This window comes from Zootoca vivipara, chromosome 4, assembly GCF_965207765.1.
Source record: "Zootoca vivipara chromosome 4, rZooViv2.hap1.1, whole genome shotgun sequence".
Taxonomy (NCBI): Eukaryota; Metazoa; Chordata; class Lepidosauria; order Squamata; family Lacertidae; genus Zootoca; species Zootoca vivipara.
The window spans coordinates 103,148,854-103,155,749 of record NC_142587.1 but is presented as its reverse complement, the minus strand read 5'-3'; positions in this window follow the sequence as shown (position 1 = coordinate 103,155,749).

The following is a 6,896-nucleotide window of genomic DNA, read 5'->3' as shown; positions in this document are numbered from 1 at the left end:
TGTAGCCAACTGGGCCAGCCTACAAACTCCAGGTGAAACTAATTAACTAACTAAAACAGTCACTCCCAGCCTTAACTCCTTCCTGGCTACTCTGCTCCTGTGTTGTACCTGCTATTCAATACACAACAGCTATCATATCACCCCTTAACCTTCTCTTCTTCAGGCTAAACATACCCAGCTCCCTAAACCGTTCCTCATAAGGCATCGTTTCCAGGCCTTTGACCATGTTGGTTGCCCTCTTCTGGACACGTTCCAGCTTGTCAGTATCCTTCTTGAACTGTGGTGCCCAGAACTGGACACAGTACTCCAGGTGAGGTCTGACCAGAGCAGAATACAGTGGTACTATTACTTCCCTAGATCTAGATGCTATACTCCTATTGATGCAGCCCAGAATTGCATTGGCTTTTTTAGCTGCTGCATCACACTGTTGACTCATGTCAAGTTTGTGGTCTACCAAGACTCCTAGATCCTTTTCACATATATTGTTCTCAAGCCAGGTGTCTCCCATCCTGTATTTGTGCCTTTCATTTTTTTTGCCCAAGTGTAGTACTTTACATTTCTCCTTGTTAAAATTCATCTTGTTTGCTTTGGCCCAGTTGTCTAATCTGCTAAGGTCATTTTGAAGTGTGATCCTGTCCTCTGGGGTATTAGCCACCCCTCCCAGTTTGGGTGGGGTGCAAACTTGCTCAGGATGCCCTCAAGCCCATCATCCAAGTCATTGATAAAGATGTTGAACAAGACTGGGCCCAAGACAGAACCCTGTGGCACCGCACTAGTCACTTCCCTCCAGGATGAGGAGGAGCCATTGATGAGCACCCTTTGGGTTCAGTCAGTCAGCCAGTTACAAATCCACCGAATGGTAGCATTGTCTAGCCCACATTTTACCAGCTTCTTTACAAGAATATCATGGGGCACCTTGTCAAAGGCCTTGCTGAAATCAAGATAGGCTACATCCACAGCGTTCCCTTCATCCACCAGGCTTGTAATTCTGTCAAAAAATGAGATCAGATTAGTCTGACATGACTTATTTTTCAGGAACCCATGCTGACTTTTAGTGATCACAGCGTTTCTTTCAGGTGCTCACAAACCGTTTGCTTAATGATCTGCTCTAGAATCTTTCCTGGTATTGATGTCAGGCTGACTGGGCGGTAATTGTTTGGGTCCTCTTTTTCCCCCTTTTTGAAAATAGGGACAACATTTGCCCTCCTCCGGTCTGCTGGGACTTCGCCTGTTCTCCAGGAATTCTCAAATATTACTGCCAGTGGTTCTGAAATCACCTCTGCCAGTTCTTTTAATACTCTTGGATGTAGTTCATCTGGCCCTGGAGACTTGAATACATCTAAATTAGCCAAGTATTCTTGTACTACCTCCTTACTTGTTTGGGGCTGGTATTGGTATTGCCTGAAGTTGTGCTTTTAATACTGTATTTCCCTTTTAACAAACTCCCAACCATCATGAACTCCCTTCTCTTTTAGTCCATGGGATCTCACCCAGCGTTTCCCTAAGTTTTCTGAAGTCGGCTTTCTTAAAGTCAAGGATTTGAGTCCTAGTATGCTTGGTTGCTCCTTTCCGCTGAATAATAAACTCCAGAAGAGCATGATCACTCCCACCTAATGATCCTGCCACTTCTACGCCTCTAACCAGGTCATCTGGTGGGAGGGCGTTCCACAGGGTGGGCGCCACTACCGAGAAGGCCCTCTGCCTGGTTCCCTGTTGCTTTGCTTATTTCTGTTAGCTTCGCCATTTCAGCATATTCCACCAGTTTTTGTAGCCATTCTTCCTTACTTAGTATTTCATCACTTTTCCATCTCTGGGCTAGTAGCATCCTAGCCGCAGTCTTAGCATACATTAAAAGTTTCTAGCCGGGGAAGCAGCGACGGGGGAGCCCAGCCCGGAGGCCCCTCCGCAGAGGCACCGCCTGGGACTTCTCGGCCAGCCTCCGCCTTCTGGAGAGCGCGAGCGGCGCTCTGCACACGCCCAGAGGCACGCGCCTTTTTCCCGCGTGTGAGCCTGCGCGGCGTCCCGCCCCCAAAGCCCTCTCGACCAATTGGAGCAGAGAATCGCTTCCAGCCACAGGCCCTTATTGGTCGGAGCAGCTGCCAGGGAACTGCGGGGCGGCGGAAAATCCCGCTTCGGCGCAGCGGCCTCGGTCTGCAGACGGAGGAGACGGCGGCCGGTCGAGGCGGTTCAGCGGAGCCCCAGAAGGAAACGCCCTGTCGCCGCGCCGCCATGTCACGCCCGCCACGCCAGCCGGCCAATGAAAACGGGGGGAAAGCTGGTATCCCGAGTGTGATTGGCGAGACGCCCCGCCATTCATTCTCTCCGGATCCGCCCACTCTCTGGGCGCGGCGAAGCGGAATCCCCGCCCACAGAAGAACGTCACCTGCCTCTGACGTCAAAGGCCCGCCTCTCCAGCTCTTAAGTGGCGCCTCTTTCTCTTCTTTTCCATGAATGGCTCCTCCGCTCCAGCGACACGTCGGCAGCCCAGCTGCCTCCCTGGGGGCGGGTCCTCCTCCGGGCAAGGGCGTGGCCTGCGATGTCACGTGCCTGAGAGCCCGGGAGAGGCTGCCTGCGGGCGGGGCGGGGCTGGGGGGTCCCGGGGGCGCCGGGAGGGGGAGATCCGCCGGATCCGGTGCAGAAAGTAACTCGCCTTTTAATTAGGCAAAAAGTCGAGGGACCGCACCGCAGGTGTGCAGCAACATGCACCTCTGAAACTGAGTAGCATTTTTGACCACTTTCAGATAAAGAAAAACCAACCAGAAGGACATCCGCAGAGCCTTCTTCTTCTTCTTCTTCTTGTTTAGTCGTTTAGTCGTGTCCGACTCTTCGTGACCCCATGGACCAGAGCACGCCAGGCACTCCTGTCTTGCACTGCCTCCCGCAGTTTGGTCAAACTCATGTTCGTAGCTTCGAGAACACTGTCCAACCATCTCATCCTCTGTCATCCCTTTCTCCTTGTGCCCTCCATCTTTCCCAACATCAGGGTCTTTTCCAAGGATTCTTCTCTTCTCATGAGGTGGCCAAAGTCTGGATCTGTCCTTCCAGGGAGCACTCAGGGCTGATTTCCTTAAGAATGGATAGGTTTGATCTTCTTGCTGTCCATGGGACTCTCAAGAGCAGGGGTCCCCAGACTTACCCGGCTTTGGGCTGGTGCCCGCCGTGCCGATCACGCGGCAGGCCGGAGGGCGGGGGAGTGTGTGACCATGCGCATGCGCACACGCACTTACTGGCACGGTGGCGCGCTTCCAGGTCGGAAAAAGCGCTGGAAATCGTTTGTGTGCATGCGTATGGGCCTCCCCCGACCCGGAAGTGCACCGGAAATGACCTCTTCTGGGTCGGGAGAGGCCCATACGCATGCGCACCAATTGGGCCGCATCTGGCCCGCGAGCCGTAGTCTGGGGACCCCCTGCTCAAGAGTCTCCTCCAGCACCATAATTCAAATGTCATGCCTAGCGGGCATCAGTATTCTTGCTTTCCTCCATGAATTGCCCGGTCCTCTTTTAAAGGCATCGAGGCTGGTGGGCATCACTGCCTCCTGTGGGAGGGAGTTCCCCAGTTTTACTCTGCACTGTGTGAAGGGCTTCTTTTCTCTGTCCTGAATCCTCCAGCGCTCAGTTTCGTGGGATCCCACGAGGGTGGGGAAAAGGCTTTTCCCTATTTGCTCTCTCTAGGCATAATCTTACACACTTTTCTCCTGTTGCTGCTTATTTGCCTTTTCTCTAAACCCCCAAATCCCAAACTCTGCCACCTTCCTTCAGAGGGGAGTCCTTCCTTGCCTCTCCGCCTGGCAGACCAGGGAATGGACCGGCCACAGCGAAGCAGCCAAAAGCCTTTAACATGTGGGTCACTCCTGCCCTTCAGCTCTGCAGAGAAAGAGCCCAATCAAGAGGAGGAGAATTTCCGAAGAAAAGAGCAGGGGGATTTGCAGTTATGTCTGCCTGGAAACGGGATTGTGAAATGCTGGAAGTTCCCAGCCCCATGTATTGAGTGCACCTTGGCCAAAAGCACAGGCAACTTCTGCCTTTGAAGGTGCCCACTTGAGAGAGCCCTGAACGCTCCTTGTGTGTTGTTGAATTTATAGCTTTTATGGTGCTGCACTTGCAAGACTCACAGGCTGGGGGAAGTGGAACTGGCCAGCAGTGGCTGGCCGCTCAGGGCATGCCTAAATGACCACGCTACCTGGCCTGAAGTGAAGCACGTAGTCGGGAGTTGCCGCAGGTGAGCTGTGCATAAGCAAGCTGGTTGCTAGCTCGGCAGAGACTCCTTTTATTAGCACAATATGCGAAACCAGTCAGATACATTTCGGACTGTGCCCTTTACACATCCTCCAATCACGAGGTCCTGGGGTGGTACAAAGCTATTTTGGCACCTGTTTCCACAACATCATTTCCCCCTTGAACAAAGTTTAATCAAAAGTAGACAAAGGTCACAGACAGGGCATGGCAGACTACCAAGAAAGCAAAAGGTGAGACCGAGGGCATGGCATTCAGAAAGCCATGGCTTGCTGGTGGGCGGTGGTGTGCCTCCAAGCCTTGGCATATCTGCAGCTGGTGGTGTGCCTCGCGCCCGTGGCCATTCCTACACTGGCCCCATCTCAGTCTGGCTTTTGGCCTGGTTTTGAGACGCGAGGGGGCTTCTTTCTCCCCGCTTCCTGGCGCAGGCGGAATGGCAGCCCACCTCACTCCCAGAAAGGCGGGCTGGGAAGCTCTGCTCATGCTCACAGCCTTCCAAATCGTGTCCCCACCAAGGAGAGCGTGGGGTGTGCTGAGTCCTGGGACTACGACTTTAGCCAACTTTAGCTGTGCACTTGACCACGGGGATACCTCTTCCCCTTGGGGCTTTGCAGCCTGACTTTCATGTTGTCCTGGCCCACACGGTAAAGCCTTTGCCAAAGCCGAGTTGGCAGTCAGAGGGCTTTTGCCACTAAGCTTTTACTCTCGGCTCACTTTAAGGCTTTCACTAAGAAATTCTAGTTACAGGTAGGTAGCCGTGTTGGTCTGCCATAGTAAAAATAAAATAAAATAAATTCCAGTAGCACCTTAGAGACCAACTAAGTTTGTCATTGGTATGAGCTTTCGTGTGCATGAAGAAGTGTGCATGCACACGAAAGCTCATACCAATAACCAACTTAGTTGGACTCTTAAGGTGCTACTGGAAGGAATGTTTTTATTTTGTTTTGACTAAGAAATTCTTACATCAAGACTCATAAGTTGGTGGCAACTACTGGATAAGTCGAGAGGCATAGGTGCCCCCCCGGGGGGCTGTTGGGCACTAGTTTTGCAGAAAAGGGGCATCGGAGGCCCTCTGAGCTCCCCCCCCCCCCGTCACAGGTCTCACAGCCAGAATCATGCCTCATAGATGGCTCAGTTGGTTTAAGCTTAGTGCTGATAACACCAAAGTTGCAGGTTCAATCCCCGTGGGGGACAGCTGCATATTCCTGCATTGCAGGGGGTTGGACTAGATGATCCTCGGTGTCCCTTCCAACTCTACAATCAATTTCATGATCCCACAACTGGGACAGTTAAGACTGCACGATTTTTCTTCTTCCTAGCATCAATTGATAAAAGGTGATGGTGGTGGCAAGCAGTGCTTTGCAAAAGAAAAATGGAAGGAGAGAAAGAAAGAAGGAAAGAATCTGGATGTGAGTTGAAGGCCTCTGGAGCTGGAGGAGGCGGGAGTTTTGTGCCCCTCCCGCGATCTCTGCCCTCCGAGGTGGAGGCGCCTGTTCTCTGAGCCTTGTGCAATTTGTGGAATTTTCAGGGTGGGCTTCCTCATAGCTGACTGCCTGGGAGCACAGAGCCCTTCTGTCCCAGCCTCCCCACCCCCACCTGCCTGGCCAGATTTTGGGCTGTGTCTTCCTCTTCCAGATCCCACGCTTGCCAGCTGAGTTGGGCAACATTTGATCTGGCTGGTGGTGCTTCAGAAAGTCAGCATTTGGTCTGGGCGTTGGAGAGCTTTTGCTGCAAGTCCCACCTCTTTTGTTTAACTGACCCTTGCGAGAACCTTCCTGGTCACTTGCTTGCAAAATGCACAACAAACAAAGTTGGCCTTTCACAAGCTCCTCTTGGCTGAGGCGAATCTACAACAGTGACCCTGGCGAAGTTGCTTCGGGGAAGACTCATTCTCTGTTTCGCAAGACAAACCATTTGAAGGAGAGGCCTGTTGTAATTGCTGTTCCTAAGAGGCTGGTGAGCAGGTGGCACACTCATCTCAGCGGCCACCCCCCATCCCAGATGCCCTATACGGACTTCCTTTCCATGGGGGCATCTGCCATCCCTCAGTAAGCCAAAACACCCCTACGCAGACGTGACCCACGAGTTTGGGACCAGCCGGGCGTTCCAGGGGTTGCCCAGCCGGTACCACACATAGCAGCCTCCAGATTTATGCTGAAGAGCCAAACCAGGAGGAAGCACAAGGCGGCCATAGGGGGAGGAGGTGGCTCTGCCTCTTCGACCGGCCGAGGTGAAGGGCATTTTCGCCTGGGAGGCTGAGATCCGCTTCCTCCATCCAGTCCGATTTGTGACCCAGCGTTGAAATGTACAGCGGCCAGAACGTACCTTCCGTTCGACATTATATTTCTCTTTCCAGAGGATCCCAGGGGAGCAAAATGTCCCTCTTCCAGTCCCTGTCCCACGTGGGGCTCCCTTCGCAAGAGGGTGCCTTCTGGGGTGTCCTGTGTGAGGGTTTTCCCAGTCCCACGCCTTTGCCAGCCCCACACCTGCCCCTTCGAAGAGAGTAGTTGTTCTAACTAGAAACCTAGGTGGTATCCAGCACAGCTCCCAAGGGGTAATATAGCATTAACTCATACTAAGATTCCCGTTGCAAATAATAAATATTTATAAAGAATAAAAGGATTATCCACCTGTTATTGAGAAGAAAGGTTCTCTCTCGTCTTA